We start from the raw sequence: 18,204 nt of genomic DNA on the forward strand, positions 1-18,204 counted from the left end.
CATTTATTCAGAGCTTGCCCTAGCAGGAAGTCAGCCACCGTCACTTGCATTTTGGCAGACTCACAGGCCAGCAGAGGGGCAGCAAAGCTTACGGTGGAAAAGAGTGGGGGCTGCAGGTGTGCCCGGGTTGGAGCTGTTGGCCCAGGGAAGCTGTGGGTGGTTAACTAGAAGTGGAACATCCTATGTGATTGGGTAGCAATGCAAATTGAACTTTCTCTGGTTGGTCCTAAGCTGGAAGTGGGGACAAAGATTAAGGAATTGCTCAGTTATTAATCAAGTCCTAGCCAATTGTTACAGGGGTTATTGTTTGCTCCTAGATCAATTGGTAGAGATAGCAGACTGACTTCCTGCAAGTCTGACTTACAGCACACTGGCTTCCTGGACCGATTACTATAGATAATGGGTTGGTTTCCTAGTCTGTAGCTTGTGGGTCTGAGTTCTGTTTTTCTATATGGTTTGGCCATTGTACATTTGTATATCCAATTTCTAATGTGTTTTTGCAAATTACACAAATAATTGTGTCATCTCAAATCTAAATATAGTTGTTTTTGAGTTTTAATACCTTGAACAATAACCCAATCGTTTTATCTCTTCAAACCTAATATTTAAGTACTCAAATAACAGATCTAAATCGAGGGGAAACAGGTCTTAAAGTCATCATTGTTCGGTGAAAACGTTACTCTCCTAGAGCCAGAATGCCCAAGTTCTAATTCTGGGTTCCTAAGGCTTTGGCGACCTCAGGCAATTCACCTGCCCTCTGACCCTTGGATTCCTATTTTGTAAACTGGGGAGAATAAGCCTGTCAGATCTCAAGGAGCCGCCATGAGGATCAAAGATAATATTTTATTAATGTATTATTATTTATTATGATCGCTACCTAATGTTAACAATAAAAATATTACAAAGAAATCACATATCATTAAAAGAAAGTTCCCGTCACATCCACCCCAAGGTGTGTTGTTTGTTGTTGCTGGGGGAGGGGGGCGGATTGGGGGAGGAGAGGCTGAGGAAACAGTTTGATCTTGCCGACAGCCTTACAGATGCCAAACCCAGGAGGGGAACCATCCGCAGATCTTCCAGAGCACGCATACTGTGCAGGCTTTCCCTCAGAAGCAATGACATAAGGGAAGGTAGCGATCTTAACCAAATCTCAGGCCTAACACATCACTTACTGAAAAAAGAAACAATTCACAAGCAAATTAACACACAAGACCCTACAATTAGCATTATTTGTTAGTTGCAAAGAGAAAAGATTGTAAACACCAATACTTAACAGTGTTTCTTGTGGGGAAAAGTGAGGTGTTTGGGATATAGATGACCATGACCTTCCTTATACTTGGCAGTTGCCATATTTACTACAATTAAGCATGTCTTTTTATAATAAAATGTCAAAAGTTATTTAAATGTTAAAAATCTGGAATGGTAATTGGTAAGTCAAATACATTTTAGCTTTTTTGCATGTGAAAATGAATGTCAGAAATTCAACTTTCAGATTTGCTCTAACAATGACAGTAATCAAGGTTTGCTAAGTTCTGACTCTTTGCTGGCTGTGTTTTAAGAGTTTTATGTGAATTATCTTATTAAATCCTTTCTGTCATTCCCCCACTGTATGGCTAAGGAAAGGAAGCCACGGAGAGGTAAAGTCATTGCTCAAGTTCATAGAGCCAGCGAGCGTCAAAGCCATTACAGTTCATCACTATACTCTACTGCCTCCCAAATCCGATTTAAAGGAATAGCCGTGGTTTTCTGGGAGTGGCCTTAAACCATCTACCAAGCAGAGAACCACGGGCTCAATGAGCTTTAGATTGAAAAAACATAAGTGGCTTAAGCAAACCCTGTTCAGATCACATCACTGGCAAGCAGGCGGGTGCCTAGCCATAAATAGCAATAGTGAATCCCCAAATTTACAACTTGATTTACATCTCATGCAAATGAGTCAGTTACCCCTGCCCCCCCCCAATCTTTAATCTACAGTAATTTCACTACACTGCAGGTTTAGCAGTTGCCCATATAAGGCAAGACAGGGTAACAACAGGACCCGGCCCTAGCCTCCCGCAGCAACAACAGACCTGATCCAAACTCCTCTGTGCAGAAGAGCTCTGATCAGACTCTCTCCTCTGAGAGACCTGGGGAGTCCCAGGAAGACTTCATCAGGCCAAGCTGATTGCTGGTAGCCCCACACTCCCTGACCCCTGACTCCAGGTGACCCTGAAGTGCCTGGTGGTCACAGAAACAGTGCTTTCAAACTCCGAAGGGAGGCCCTCAAAATGCTTCCTTAACTCATTCTCCTCCTTTTCTTCATGGCCATGAGGGGCAAAAGGGGGAGGACATCACCAGAAGGGAGTTTCTTCACTGGAAAAAAAGGAAGAAATCCCCTTCTACCTCTTAAAAACCTTTTCAGGGAGACACTTCCCATAATTCCCCTGCAAGGTCTCCCATCATCCCCCAGGAGGCGTTTCCCATCATCTACCAGTGAGCCCATCACCCACCGCGAGACTTCCCATCATCCCCCAGGAGGGATTTCCCATCAGCCCCCAGGAGGGAGCTTGCGCAGATGCATCCCTCCGTGAAGGAGGGAGGGCCGAGACGGCGGGCCACCGGTGAGTGGAGAGGGGGAGTGCCCACCGTTCTGCCCAGCTCTGTTTCCCCTGTAAGAAATTATCTTCTTGCCTTTCCCAAGTATAAAGGACGGAGACCCACCTCTCTCAACCTACGCACCCTCCTCCGAAAAAAGAATGAGTAAGGAAAACATGGTCCAGCCTGGCCAGGCCAGCAAGGGGCCCTTAGCCTCTACCGCGGGATTGCTCTGGAGGGGAGGAAAGTGTCTTGGAAGCCCCCCCCCCAGGTGTCTGCCACCTAATTCCACACCTTTCTGACCACTTCCAAGCGGAGGGCTGGAGGCCTGGCAGTTGCCATGGCGACTAGCTCTGTCCCTGAGTCTGTCCCTTCCGAGCTCCTCAGGACTGGCTTGAAAAGGCCCTAAGAACTAGGGAGAATCAGAAGAATGCAAACAGGCCTGTTTTGTTTTGTTTAAGGCTGTAGCAGCTGCTCAGATAATAAGCAGGGGCTCTCAACAAAATGAACTCAGACCCGTCTTAACTATGGAAATGTCAGGCGGTTTATTAAAATTGTTTCCATTCTCGGCAATGTAAGCATATACTGTATGTATGCACCTATATAAACATACACGTGTAGATACAGATAAATAGGTAGGTAGATGTAGACATATAAGTAGATATTTTAAAAACAGGAATTGCAACCTCTTTTTTAAAAATAGAGTTTTAATGGCATTAATGGATAGGAGCCAGACGCAAGGCTGGAATCCTAGCCCTGTTTTCTACTTTCTGAAGTCTGTTTGCCCATCTTTAAAATGGAGATGTGGTCACTGCTCTCCGAGGGCTGTTGTGCTGTCTACGTGAAATGTGTATGGTGAGCCTAGCACAGTGCCGAGCGCACAGTGCAGGCAGGTCTAAGCTATTCACAGTTAAACTGTGTCTGGCTCATGTAGTCAGTGAGGCATCTTCTATCAGTAGGTCTTCGGGGACTTTCAACTCCAGTTTAGCTTCATTATTTTCAATCGTCATTTCTTCCTGAAGAGGATCAAACTGCCAAAGACGTTCAGCCAGGTCATTGCTCGAGACGATCAGAAGTCAGTCTGTGACGAAGACTTGTATTCGTTAGCGCCAACGTCCACGAGGGCAGGAAGAGACGGCAGTTCCTTGCCGTTCGAAGTGAGCAGGCTGAAGTTAAGCCTCTCGTGCACATGGCAGCCAAGAAAGAGGAAACAACCAGCCACACACACCTACCTGAATTATGTGGTTTAATGGAAGGATGTCAAGATGCTGTCATTAAGACACAAACACGCATTCTCGTCCACCCCGGAAGTGAACCCATGCAGTGATGCGGTGTGACCAGTGGGGCAGAGAGCTTAGCGGAGTCGGCGGGGCGGAGACGAGATGTCTGGAAATGGGGCAGGCTAGCATTTGATATTACACAGCAGCTCAGGGGAGCGCCTGCAGCTCATCCGGGCTCCCCTCTCTCACCACACAGCACAGAGCAAGTGTTAATCAACACATGCTCATCAAATTGCATGTTAGATATCATTTTGCAACAGAACCGTAATTTATGCAACACTTGGAAAAGAGAAAAAAGGAGAACATATCAATTTTTTAATTTCTTTTTTCATCTGGTTTATGATCCTGTTTTTTTTATTCTTCTTAGATTCTATTTTCCAGGGGCTCTCTCAATACATCAGTTAAGTAATTGTAGCCGAGTATGTGCTGAGCCCCTGGGTTGTGTATTAGGGGGCTTCGAGGAAATGAGAAAAATTTATAGACCCATTTGGGACAAATTCAGCATTAACTCATGCTGTTAAAAAAATTACCAAAACTCTGATCCTCTGTGGCTTCCTCTCGATCCATTATGCTAAAATGGACGTCATTCTTCCCCATAGTGGGTATGTAAGGCTGGTTCTGCTCTGATGCTACAGACGACCTTGCGGTGGCCAGGGGCGGTAGAGGAAGGTGCCAAGGTCCAAGGGGCTGCACCTTCCAGGGCCTAAGGGTGCATCAGGTTCTCCGAGGCAGGTGCAGGGGAGGCGCCGGCAAGCCAAGTGACTTTTCCCAGAATAAGGCTTGCCCTGCCCAACTTGGAGGAAGGTCATGAGTGAATGAGATCACGAGGATGAAATGTTCTAGAAAGGCCACGTGCTATAGAAACGAAATGTGTATACTTAACTCGGGTTTTTAAATCACTGACCACATACTGCTTGATCCGTACAGAAGAATGCGTGTGCTCGTGTGTCAGGGATGCAGCCTAGAAATGCGAGGAACCCCCATGAACCCACTCCCCGAAATGAAGACACAAATGAAGAGATGAATAGAATCACTGTGAACAGCTGAGTGCAAAGAGCTCTGTCCACACCTCAAATCCACCTGTGCAGAATTCAGCCTTGTAGGCGTGGAGGGTTCCTGGGCCAGTAGGAGGGGCAGGGAGACTAACCGCTTACTACCCCGTGTTGCCTCCTAGAATGGCGGGTCCCGTGCCGATGTCCCGCGCAGTGACGGATGCTCGAGGATCCCTCGCCTGCTGTAAGTCATTGTTCTTCTTGGCTGATTTGGTGGGCGGACCTGGCCTCTCAGGGTGCCTTTACTTTGTATTTCCTGGATTGTTTGTGAGGACGAGCACTTTTCCCCACAGGCTTACTCTTCGCCTACGTTAACTCGTTGTAATTATTTAGACCACTTTGCTACAGCACGCCCTCCTAGATCAGCGAATGCTGTTCTGTCTTTCTGAAACGCGATTCTCGAGTTTCCCTACCTGGTGAACAGTTCTTCACCTTGAACGCTTCACCCAGATGTAACCTCCTTGGGGACGCTTTCGTACCTGCTTCGAGGCCCTGGGGACCTCCCCTTCTCTCGGCTTCTGTTGCAGACCTGGCACGCTGGAGACTTGGGTTTCCAGGTCAGCCTCCCTCCACGCCCCAGGGCCCTGGCCCCGCAGTCTAAGCACAGAGCCTGACACGGAGTCAGGGCTCACACTATTAAAAATTACTGAGTGCTTTTGGCAAAATTGGTAAGATGCAGTGAAGTACAAAGAAGAAAGTAAAACTGACCAGTAACCCTCACCTCCCTGGGACAGCCGCTTACTGGCAGCCCTTCCAGGCTTTTAAAATGCATATATACTTGTACTTAATTGGAATGGTTTCATTTGTCACCTGTCATTATCGCGTGCTATTACATGGTCAACACCTCAGACCTTCAGAAGTCTGGGAACAATATTTCACCTAGAGGATACGTCACAATTATCTTGACTCAATTGAGGTTTGATAAAAGAATGAATGGAACTGTTTAATACAGATTTGAAGGAGGTAGGGAGCATTACTTAAGGAGGTTATACTCCTTTATGTTAGTAAGAAAATACCATTTCACTTTTCTGGTACCTGATTCATCCCTCCTCTGGGATGACCCCCAAAAGCACTTGCTCAGCTCCGGGCAATAGCCTGTCCTCTGCTTATGGCGCTGGTAACCCCGCTTGTTTGTACATCTTTCTCTCCTCCCCGGGCCTGGCTTTCAGCGATGCAGCTGATAGGGCAAGCCTCCAAGCAGTTGTGCACCAAATACAGTGGTCAGGAGAGCGGCAGAGATCTTTTCCCTCCCCCTTCACAAAGAGGAGAGCCAGGAAGATTTCAAATGGGGCTGGTAGTTTAAGCTTTCCTAGGACTGGCATCCGTGCCCGCTGAACGCTACAACTTGGCCCTGACAACCGGGCTGGGATCCACGTTGGCCACGCTGGGCGCCTGGCTGCCGGCTCCGGGCATTGTGGCAGCTCGTGAGCTCAGGGCTGCTTATTTCTGGCACTGGGGGCAGGGCCTCCGTGTCGGGACCCTCCAAGTTCCCCCGACGAACAAGAACGGAAATGTAAAAATCCCCATGTATTAAGCAAGCTCAGTTAGAACTTCATTCACCAGGGCGCTCCTCTGCTTCGTTCTTACTACGTTCAAAATATCGTTGGGGTCACAGAAGTTACAATATCAAAAAAATACATAATTTTTTTTCTAAAAGACTTTTTATGTTGTTGTAACTAGAAATTTTATAGCATGTTTAAGGACTTGGGGCGACTTGGGGGTTTTGTGGCTTGAGGCTCACTGTAGTTTCATACGGACTAGATGGCGAGCTCCCTGAGAACGGCATCTGTCCTGTTCCTCGTTGTAACAGGCACGGTGTCTTCCAGAGCCAAGTGCTCAGTGACCCTACATTAGAGAAGACACTGAGGCGTAAAGAGGTGCAGGAACGTTCCAAGGTGACCCATCTAGTGGGTGCTGTTGGGCGCAGCAAGGACGGCAGGCAGCACCCCTACAGGGAGACTGCGGCCCCGGGCGGCCAGGCCACTCTGGTCCCCGTCCCCAACGTGGCAGGACACGTCCCCTCACAGATGCAGGAAGACGGCTGCCACGTGACCCACAGGAACTTTGTAGGCAGATCTGGGTTTCAGACTTCCGTGAGCTTTATGCCACATAACCAAGCCTTAATGGGACTTACAGTAAAGAGAGGAGGCAGGAAATCAGCCTCCATTCTTAGAAGAAAATGGCAGATCACCCACACACTGAAAGGGACTTTGTGGCTAGTTCCCTCCTCCCCCAGCCCCAGGGCATGTCCGAATCCTTAGTATTCAGAGTAACACCACCCCCCACCCCCCACTCCCCCACACTTGGGAGCAGCCCCTCAGCAGCAAGGGTTTCTGAGTGTCTCCCGTGTGTCAGGCTAGATGCTAGGAGGTAAGGACTCACTGATGGACAAACGGGTAAAAAAATCCCTGCCCTCGTGGAGCCCACATCCCAGCACGTGATCTCCGTCACCCTCACATCCGCTGCAGGAAGCCACGGTAGGACAGCTGGCGCTCGGCGGGGGGGTGGGGGGGCACAGCGAGGCTTCTGCCCCCCCACCATGCACACGGTGAAGGTGGCCTGCAGGGTGTGCTTAACAGTGGGAGGCCGTCTGTTCTGCTTTTTACCAGCAACGTTAATAATCAGCTTGCTCGCCCGTTAGCGCCCCATACTGCTGGAAGTCCGACTTTTTGATGAGTGGAGAGGAAGTGAAGCTACTCCACGTTAAGTAAGCAGCTTCTGATTTTGCTTTTCCCTCCCTCTCTAGTACTGTTCAATGCTTCTATGCTTTCTAAGCTTGCGGTGTTCTCTTGAGCTCCGAAGTCCAGACTCGCCAAAGGTCCCTCCACAGAGGCCCTCCCCGGGGTTGTCTGCTCCTTTCCCGGATGCGCCCGGGCCTCGCCTCCCAGTTCCCTCGCAGACAGAGGGTCCTTGCTTTAAACCTTACTTCTTGTTGCAACCCAGATCCTAGCACAGGACTTCTTCTGCACACAGTAGGGTCTCATGCTTTGTGGTTCTTTCTCAGGAAAGACCGAACCTTCCAGAACCACCCTTTTCTCAACGCCAGGGGAAAGGAGTGACTCCTCCCTGGAAATTGGGGGGGGGGGGGTGGCAAAAGCTGACCCTTCAGGTTGGAGCTGCCCACCTTTGTCCTCTCTCAGTGTCACTCGGGCCACAGACACACTCATTCCATCGCACACACAGATTGGCACCAATAGAAACTCATGCTCTCATTACTCTCCTTCTCGTGGCCGGTAGCACCTACCTGCTGCCCGCTAGGCAGTGTTCGCTGCAGGTTCCTTTAAATCCTCTTGATTTTCCTCCAACGCCAGAGGCTACCTCCGGGCTCGTCCCTTGCAGCAACTGACTTTACCTTCTGAACAAGGGAACGCAGATGAGAACTCCAGCTCATGCCTGCCTGCCTGCCTGCAGACTGACCTCTGTCTACATCTGTCCTTTTCCATTGTCCCTTCTCCATCCCGGGACTCATTTCTCCTCACGTGGTTTGGATTCCTTCTGCCTCTGGAGCTCAGAACATCGTGTCACACTGGAAAGCAAGGACGTTATCAATGGACCGGGTCATGGCAGAAGGACTCAGGAGCCAGTAAGAGGAGACTTCCAGGGGTGCCTGGGGGGTTGCAGTCCTGTTGAGCAGCTGACTCTTGGTATCAGATCAGGATCTCAGGGTCGTGAGATCGAGCCCCACATGAGGCTCTGTGCTCAATGCAGAGTCTGCTTAGGATTCTCGCTCTCCCTCTGCCCCGCCCCCTGCTCTCTCTCTCCAAATAAATTTTTAAAATCTTAAAGAAAAAAAAAAAAAAGAAGAGGCTCCCACCACGGCCAAGATGGGCAAATGAGATGAGTGCAAAAAAGGCAAAACAACACGAAAGGAAACTGATAACTTTTGGGTGCTAGAAAACCAAGTCATTATTTTGACAAGTGGCAGAGAAAGGAAGGAATCCCGCCTTTATTCTGCCTTTCCTACACCGACCACGCCTTAGAGCCAGCAAGTCACTGAGGAGGGCAAGTCCATCTCTGTGGAAGTGTGCTACAGATAAAGAGAACTCATGGGTCTAGGACAGGACTTCTGTGATGTCCCTTCCCGACTTCTGTGATTCTGACTTTGAGTGAAGGATGGACTTAGGGAACGTCGACAGTCACCCATGTCATGCTCCTCATTGCCCGAACCAGACCACACCTCAAGATCTCCCTGCCAAGTTCAGGAAGGGCGGCGGGCAAAAGAACGTGTTCGATCACATCTCAGAGATGGAGCCAGCACCACGCAGAGTGTAGGACACTGCAGGACAAATGGCCTGGCCTCTGCAACCACGGGAACAAAGTGTCAGGGCCCAGAGAGGCACAGGGCAAATCTCCAGATGAGGAGGCCCGGGGGGCATATCAGGGCAATACGGGCGCCGTCTGCTTGGATCCCCATTTAAAAACAAACCAACTAGAGGGCGAGAACGTTGTAGGACCGGCAGGGACACTGAGAGCACAGGCTGGGTATCTGATGCTGTTAAGGGATTATCCGTGCTTGGGGGAGTCACGACCACTGGGTCGTGGTGATGTTTGAAACCTTATCTTTTAGAGATGCAAGCTGAAAGTTTACAGATGGCAGGCTACGATGTCTGGACTTGCTGCAAAATACTGCTGGGCAGGGAGGGGTTGAACAAGGAAGAAGCGTGACTGGCTGCGTATTGGTAGTTGATGAAATTGAGTGAGGGGCAGCTGGGGCTTCATTCTAGTGTTCTCTCAACTTCCACATGTGCTCGAAAATGTCCAGACATTCAGAACATCCTTCATCCTCCCTGGGTCCCTCTCCAGCTTTGGACCCTTCTCTCCTCCCCAGGCACAGCCAACCTTCCTGAAATGGTTGTCTGCTTTATGCTGCCTCCTCCTCTTCACTCCCCACTCAGTCCTGCCCCAAAGTGGTTCCCCCTGCCAATGGAAGGTTCAATCCCCCACTTGTGGGCAAAGCTTGTAAACCCTGACTTGTGTACAGAATCTGACTCTACAGCAGCCCCCCCACCCCCTTCTGGAAACTGCCTTCCTTGGGCCCTTGGACATCACCCTCTTCTGGCCTTTCTTACTACTCTATCCACGGCTTCCAGCCTCTCCTCTTTGCCTGGCCCTTAATGTTGGCACCCCTAGGTTCAGTCTCGGCCTCCTGCCTGGGCAAGCTTCTACTCCCCTGCTGTCCATTGCTGTCCATACCTGGCCTCCCTCACCAGCTTAAGATTCTTCCAGAGACTCTAAAGCCACACCTCCAGCCCCCATCAGCATCTCCACTGAGAAGTCCCCTGGGAACCAAATGGTCAACAAGTACAAATAAATTCCTCTCCCACCTGCCCCCTAAGTCTGTATGTTCCATGTCCCTCTCTCCACGAAGACTCTACCATTCACTTAGCTGCCCAAGGCTAACACCTGTGGGACAGCCCTGGCTCTCTTCTCTCCCTGCCTTCTAGACCTTTCTCCAACCCATGCTCCCCAGCAATCATAATCTTGGGCCATCACTGTTCCTTGACCAGCCTGCTGCCTTGCTTCCCAGGTTTTCGTGCTGCTGGGTTCCCTCTGCATGGACCATGTCCCTTCTCTGCCCATGCTCTTGGCCAACCCCTTGTACGCTCCTGAGATGTTACTTCCTGTGACCGGCTAGTCTAGATCAGGTGACCCTCCTTTGCACCCGGTGTGTCCGCGGCCGTAACGTGTAACCATGTTGTGATTGCTGGTTACCTGTGTGACGTATTCCCTAACTGGATGCTCTTTGAGGGCAGGGGGATGGAAATCACATCTGTCTTTGCCTCCTGGAGCTGTGTCGTGGCAGTGGGGTTTCCTTGCCTCTACCTCCCTCTTGGCTTGGGTCAATGGGAGAGTGGGACTTGAGAGGTCGGACTGTCTGCTCCCTGCTCCTTCCCTGCCAGGCCACCCCCTGACAGCAGCTACATCCCCTCCCAAGCCCCCTCCTGTCTGGCAGCTCTGGCCGCAGCCCCAGCTCCCCGAGTCCCGGCAGCTGCTCGCTTCCCTGGCCCAGCGTGCCAGCAGCCTCCTGATGCTGGCCTGAGGGTGCATTCCCTCATAGACTCCCTAGCCCGTGCCCTGCTGGAACTTCTGTGGTGGCCCTGTGCCAGGCGGGTGCCCCCCCGGCCCCACAAATTCTTGTCCTTCCCAGTACCACAGAACGTGACTTTATTTGGGACTAGGGCAATCGCAGAGGTGGTTAAGCCAAGGTCGTGTTGGAGTCGGGTGTGCCCCCCATCCAGTATGACCGGTGTCCTTGTAAGAGGGGAGACACAGACACACGGAGGGAAGTGAACGCAGACCCGCGGGAGACACAGAGTGATGACAGATTGCAGGCGCGCATCTCTGAGCTAACAAACACCCAAGGATGGACAGCAGCACCGGCAGCTGGGAGAAAGGCCTGACACAGGCCCTCCCATGGAGCCTTTGGGGGGAGCGCGGCCCGGCCAACACCTTGGTCCCGGACTTCCGGCCTCCATGACTGGGAGACCGTACACTGGCGTGGTTCGAAGCTGCCTGGCTAGAGGCCCTTTGTTACCGCAGCCCTGACACGCGAAGACGAGCCCCTTCCTCACGCTCACGTGAGTCTCCCGTTGAGGGGACCGGCTGATTCTTGCCACACGCCTTTTGCTCTCTGAACTTTTCAAAGTCAAAGCCTCTTGTCACCGAGGCCTCGGTGCCTGGCGCAGGGCTGGCCCCCGTGGGCAGCAGACACCTGGTGCGTAAGAACGAAAGCACCTCTCATTTGGTCTGTTCCTCTTTTACTGAAATAACATCAACACAGTCAAAGCAAGCATGGGCGTTTCGGGTTAAAGCAGAGACCCAACCAGGCCAGGGGTGTTCAGCGGACAGCCCCACGCCTGGCCCCCTTGGGTTCATCCATCTGGAACCCTGGCCCTGGGCTGTGTCCGTGGCCACCCGAGGGCTCACCATCCCTGGCCGAGCACACCGTGTCCTGACCTTGAAACACTGGATTGGAAAAGTTCAGCTGGATTGCAATTCATTCTGTTCTCCTAAGAAATCGCCATATTACGTGTCAATGAAAGAAAAGAAGGAGCTGTTAGATTCTTTATAATTTCAACCGTTGTAAAATTTGTGATTGTAAAAAATGGTTTTAAAGTTACTTAGGGCACCTGGGAGGCTCAGTCTGGTAAGTGTCCAACTCTTGATTTCTGCTCAGGTCGTGATCTCAGGGTGGTGAGATCGAGCCCCTTGTGGGGGTCACTTCTCAATGGGGAATCTGCTTCTGATTTCCTCTGTCCTTCTCCCCATGCCCCTCCCTGCGCTCGCTCTCGCGCAAATAAATTAATAAATAAAATCTTTTTTAAAATGTTTAAAAAGTTACCTAGTTGCACAGAGAAAAGTGTCTCAGTGAAGACGTCCCAGCTGTCCCCTCTCTTCTGAGCTTGCTTGCAGCTGTCTTAACCATAAAACCTGGAATATTCATCGAAGCAATCATAGGTTCTCATTTCAAAGTGTGAACTGTTTTATTTGGACGTTTTATACAAATTTATTATTCCCCATACTACATTTTTAGGTGTTTTTATAATCATATAAAAGATTAATATTTTATTAAAGATTAATATTTTAATCTGTTTAAAATTAAAAGATTAATATTTTCGGCAAATATTCTGTAGACCATCTTGGCCCCCTCAGGTTTTCCAAAGTATGCCACGCAATTCACATTTTCTCTGAGACACCTTGCGGACAGGGACTGCTGCCTTCTGAGTCAGGGCATGACTCTGAGGGTCTCTCCAACTAGATTTAGAAAGAACTGGTACCAAGTCACTGCGAAAAGTCAGGATAAACTGGTTTCTATGGCCCCAGGAAATGCCGCACAGGCTGCCTGAGGGACAGAGAGATTTGAATCCAGGAGGAAAGGCTGAGGCCGGCCGGCAGGGCAGACCCGTCAGTATGTGAGAAACACGCCTCCTGGAGGCGACAGTGCTGTCCCCAAGCTGGGGCAGGAAGCTGCAGGAGCGGGGTCAGGCCTTGTGGGAAGCTAAGGGACCAGGTCTTGTTCCTGAGGGACAAAGGGGCACCGTGAGGGGTTTCATCAGGAATGACAGGATCCCAGCTGCTTTAGGAGGGCAGTTTGAGGCGGGTGGGAGAGTGGGTGTCTGAGGAAGAGGCTGATGGGGGAGGCAGAGCACACTTTCAGCGAGAGAGTAGGAACCCTGAGTGGAACCCGTGGGAGCTCCAGAGGGGTGGTCTGGGGAGAGATGGGAGCCAGACTGGGCTGGTTTGGGGATCACCAAGAATGGAGAGTCAGGAAAGGGAGAAGGAACTGGCCCGCAGACACCCTGCCAAAGGGAGAAAGAAGTTGAGACGCCTGGGGCCATCTCACTTCCCAGAGGACGGGGCCCAGCAGGTGTCCTGTGGCTGAAACCTTGGGGGCCCCCTGAGGCTGGCAGGTTTCCTTTCTGCATGGAGAATGCCTTTCAAAAGCCGAAGGGGGCATTTGCATGGCTCAGTCATTAAGTATTCGACTCTTGATTTCAGCTCAGGTCATGATCTCAGGGTCCTGGGACAGAGCCCCCCCCCCCCCCCCCCCGCATAGCATCTGCTTGGAATACTCTCTGTCCTTCTGCTCCACCCCTCCACCCCCCACACCACACTCTCAAAAAAAAAAAAAAAAAGCCAGAGAAGTGGTGCATTTTACACAACTCAGCCAACAGAAAAGGATGGCAGAATGTTCTAGAAACAAAACAGGGCCCCAGGGGAAACCGTGAGGCCTGGCAGGAGAGGAGGAAACCTTCTCCAGGCTGGCCTGAGGGAGATGTTGGGAGGGGCAGGCCGCTGTGCCCAGACCCGCTGCCCCTACAGACCTCTGGGCTTTTACAGCGAGGCCTTGGATTGCTTTTAGCCATAAGCACTGTTTTTAACCAGGGGCAGCCTCCTTCCTGGAATTTCATCTGCAAAATGTGTTTGTTTTCTGCTTCACTTTGCTCTTCCTGGGAGGTTCTGTTCTGGGAGCTGGGCACCTGGGCCCAGGTAGGATGCTGTCTACTGTGGGTGCCTGTAGGAATATAATCGGACCCTTGTGGGGGCTGCCCAGGGTCAACTGTGGGCCCGAAATGAGAGTGGGATTCAGAGAACAGTTGTTCTGGGATGCAACGGGAACTGTCTGTGAGGGGACCAGCGAGAAGCCATGGACACAGGTGACCAGAGCCAGGCTGGGCTTTTCCAGTCTAAGCATCTGAGCTGCGTGTCATGCACATTCAGTTGTGATTAAAGAAGGGTCAATAGAGCCTACCCGTGGGCCACTTTTCACTTAGTAGAAGGCTAGCTTTATGATTCTGACTCTTGGGAAGGGGCTGTGGGAATAAAGGCAAGTAGTCCAAGGAACACCCTCTTCAGCGCTGGGCCTTCCAAGGGCGCGCGTCGCTTCGTTGCGTGTTGGTAAGACCTACCTTGAGGACTAAGGGCCCAGGGGGAGCTCCCTGTTGGCCAGTGGAGAACAAGCCAGTAAGCACCCGCCGAGCCAGCCGGCAGGTGCAATGACACAAGCCGGCCGCCAAAATGCCGAGCTGGGGCGGGGGGCGGCCTGGGGGCCCCAGCAGCCGGGCGCCACTCGCGTGGGGGCGCCCCCGGGGCTGTTTGGGATCCTGGGCGCGCCCAGGGGCCGGGGGAGGATCGGGGGAGGACGGAGAGGATCGCAGAAGGGGTAATGAGCCGGAGGGGGAGGGCCGAGCCGCCCGCCGCCGCCGCCCGGGCCCCGGCGCCCCGCGGGCCGCAGCAAAGTGAAAGGGGCAGCGGGGCCGGCGGGGCCTCCGCGCGCCGCCCCAGGAAGTCGCGAGCAGGAAGCGCCCGCGGCGGCCGGCTCGGGCCGCGGCCAGGTGAGGCGCGGGGACGGAGACAGGGACAGGGCGGGGAGAGCGACGCGGGGACGCTCCGCACTGCCTGCACTCGCCGGGCCGCCGGCCTCCGGCTTTGCGGCCGCGCAGCACCTGCCGCGGCGGGGCGGGTCCCTGCGCTCCGGCCGTCCCCCGCCCCGCCGGCCTTTGTGCTTGGCCTTGGCCTGGGCCGGGGCGTCTCGACTCCTGCCTTGCCTCCGGAGGGACCCCAGCGGCGCGGGGATTCCGGACGAGTGGAATCAGGGACGAGCTGAGCGTTCCTGCGGGCGCCCCTCCCCACCCTGCCGCGGCCGCGGTGACAGCGGGGGTCCGGGGACCCGCGGGAGGAGCCCCGCGCACTGGCCGCCGCGCGCCGAGGACGTGGGCGTGCCGCCGAGCCCGCCTCCCCCGGGGACCGGCCGCCGGGGAGGAGTCGGCGCTGAAAGCCGTTCGGGAGACTCGGGGCGCTGGCGCTCTGGGCCTCTGGGCTGTTTGTCTGTTGAGCAGCTGGTTCCCGGAGCTCGTGAGCCTCCCGGCCAACACGAGTGACAGCGTCCTTGTGGATCGGTAGGAAAGCGCTGGAAAGTCCCCTCACCTGCCGACCTCCAACCAGCGGCCTCTTTTTCCCTCTTTCCCCCACCTTCCGGCGCTCCCCGCCCTAGCAGCCACGCGGCCGCTCCTGGTGACCGGGTGACCCCTCGGCCCGTCCGGATTTGCATTTGAACGGAGGACTCTGGAAAGCCAGCCCCCAGGTTTGCATTTCTAAAGGTGGAATTCCGGAGCCTGCCTCTCCTTCCCTCTCCTGGGGCTGGGAGCTGGCAGCTGGCAGCTGGCAGCTGGCTGCCGGGAAGGTGCCCCCTGCCTGGGACCAGAAATTGTGGGAAGTTGTTTTGAGTTGGTAACTGTGTTAGGTATTCTCTCAGGGTCCTTCCTTGGTCTTCCTGTAGGTCAAGACTCCAGACCTTCAGCGTCTCACCATGTAGCCTTGGACCCCATCTGCAGGGTCTATTTTGTGCATCACCTTGGACGTTCAGTGTGTTGGGGGAGGGAGGGGAGACAACAGTGGTGCACTGTCCTTTTTGTGTTGAAACCACAGGAAAAAGATAGTGGTCACTGTCAGTAATGTTTAATATGGAATACAGTCTTTAAAGTGCAAACCGTAGGAAGTATTTTCTCTGGAAAGGAGGTTGTATTCATTCTCCCTCCCCTCCTTCTCTTCTCTCTCTCTCTTTCCAGAAAAAAGAAAAAAATTTTGGGGGGGGGACATGCATCTCCCACCCATCTTTGCCTTAAAATAAGATCCACTTTAAAAACTCTGTCTTTAAGTAGGTGATTTAAACTCCACACGGGGCTGCTGAGATGATTTAAAGCAGGGCTCCGTTCTGGGAAGGCCCTTTCAGAGTTACTCGTGCCATGACTTTCTTTTCAGTCTTATTCTTGTCGTAGGAGCCTGTGGACCGCTCCGGGCGGCCAGGTCACCCGAGCACGGCCAGAGAGCGCGGCTCGGGAATGCGTGTTTGCCTCGGGTCATTCCTCGTCTAGTGCCCGGCTTGGGCTCTTTCAGAAGATGGGTGTAAAATGTACCTGTTGCAGATTTTGACTGAGCTGCTGGGGAGGGGGAGCTGAATCCCTGTCTGATGGCAGAATGACACTGGGTATTGTGACTTCTCTCTGGGAGTGGTGAGCTCCAGGAGCACCTATAAAGAGTGACTAGGGGAAAAAGTATGTCTTCGTTGTATGTAATTGGGCTGTGTGCCCAACACAGGGTGTCAGGCAAGGGCCCCACCTCGTTCCCCTGTGCTCTCCAGAGGAGGAAGAGAGGGAGGACGGAGCTGAGAGCTTCTGGACCTGAATTTGCCTGATGTCCAGCCTGCTGGGCAAGCTGCCTGTCCTCATCGGAAGGGAGTGCCTTGCCTCACAGCGGGCCTCACAGGGCTCCACGGGCTCTCCATGCAATCCGTGCTTCTCAGGGGCCACTGCCCGGGCCCTGGAGCCTCATTAAATTGAGCTCTTCACATCCCACATGTAAAATCACTACCTTTGCGCAGCTTAACTGCACTTCTATGAGAATTCTAGCACTTGCTTTCACCCAATTCACAGGGGAAGACCCTGCAATTGTTTTAAAAAGAAGTTGAGATTTTCTTCCCCTGCTGATTTCCAGAGCCTTCTAGTTTGTTTTTGGGTTGTTTTTTTTTTTTTTTTTAATTACAGGTTTTACCAGAATTGAGGTTTACTGATTGATTGATTCAGATGACAATAGACTAGCCGAGCCACACCTAGAGAAGCAGTGTTTGGACAGGGGAAGAAGGTAGACTCCGTCCATCCATTTTCAGGCACTGTAAAACTTACATCCTTTACTCTGAAGTCATCGTCACAAAATTGTTTCTCAAAGTAGATTGAGGCCCAAACAGGAGCCCACTGACTTTAAGCGGAATTTTAGTAAAATATTCTTTAGATTTTGAGCAAAAACAGCTTTGAAGCATTTGTGGAGATCGGTTTAACACATCTCTGCAGCACTTGCTCTGTGCCAAGTTTGCACCTAAGTCCCGAGGATGGGGGGATGGGGCGGCCCCCTGCAGGCCTGGCTCCCTCTCCTGGATTTGCAGTCACACTAGCTGCTTTTTAGCGAGCGTCTTCTGCGCACCAAGCCCAGTGCTAAGCGCTTTCCATGGATGATCTCCTTTCTTCTCCATCAGAACCCTAACATGTAGGTGCCATCATCCCCAGTTTTTAGCCGGGAAGGTGGGATTACCCAGCCCAAGGTCAGGGGCGGCAAGTAGGCGTGGGGTGGGCAGTGGGCCGGCTGGCGAAGGTGTAGTCTGGCTGGAGCAGACACACAGCCTCTCCACTGCCTCCCTGAGAGAGATGCAGGGGCGGGGGCAGGGGTCCTGGGATGAAAACACAGCAAGGATTCTGAATGATTTTGCTAAATGCCTGCAGGGAGATCCTTGAAGGAGGTGCGGTGTGTGGAGGGGCGAGGGCTGGAATGGGGGTGGGGGGGTGCCCAGGCTCTTAGGAGTTTAGCTGGAGCCTTCCAGCAGAGCTATTTGCTTGCTTGTCTGTAACCCCAAAGAAGTTCTTTGAAGACATTAAATAAATTTCAGCAGCTTTAAATGGAGATGAATATTTACTCAAAAGTAGATTTTTTTAATAAAAAATCATGTAACTGGTGAATTTTCAGTGAGTGCTAAGACAGAGCAAGCCATGCTCCTGCAGGCCCCGGGTCCCGTGTCATCTGATGCGTTGGTCCAAAAGATTCCTTGTTTCTAAGCATCGAGGACAGACTGAAAAATAACACATCGTGAGGTTGGCTGTGGGACAGGAGACCAGGCCTGCCTGGCGCGCTGGGCGTCACCATCAGCTCTCAGGCCTCCCTGCCCATTCCTTTCCATCTTGCTCTGCCTTCGGGCCCTGACTTCAGAATGGGGTCATTTTGCATGACCTCGGAGGGGACCACGGAGATGG

At 52.4% G+C, this 18,204-nt stretch overlaps 1 protein-coding gene across 3 annotated transcripts in view; it reads left to right on the forward strand.

The window, feature by feature from the left end:
* Nucleotides 1-14,537: 14,537 nt before the first annotated feature.
* The window catches only part of SLC37A1 (solute carrier family 37 member 1), a 60,191-nt gene continuing 56,524 nt past the window's right edge, over nucleotides 14,538-18,204 (forward strand). Inside the window, exon 1 of one of the 3 annotated variants that reach the window (XM_087861826.1) lies at nucleotides 14,538-14,742. The gene's annotated coding sequence lies outside the window, so the exon portion shown is untranslated. Of the gene's footprint in view, nucleotides 14,743-14,797; nucleotides 15,492-18,204 lie in introns of those variants that run through there. The other 2 variants (XM_045774168.2, XM_087861827.1) reach the window with 2 other exon arrangements.

The sequence above is a fragment of the Ursus americanus genome, chromosome 4 (genome assembly GCF_024610735.1).
Source record: "Ursus americanus isolate L20-20 chromosome 4, mUrsAme1.1.p, whole genome shotgun sequence".
In the NCBI taxonomy this organism is placed as follows: domain Eukaryota; kingdom Metazoa; phylum Chordata; class Mammalia; order Carnivora; family Ursidae; genus Ursus; species Ursus americanus.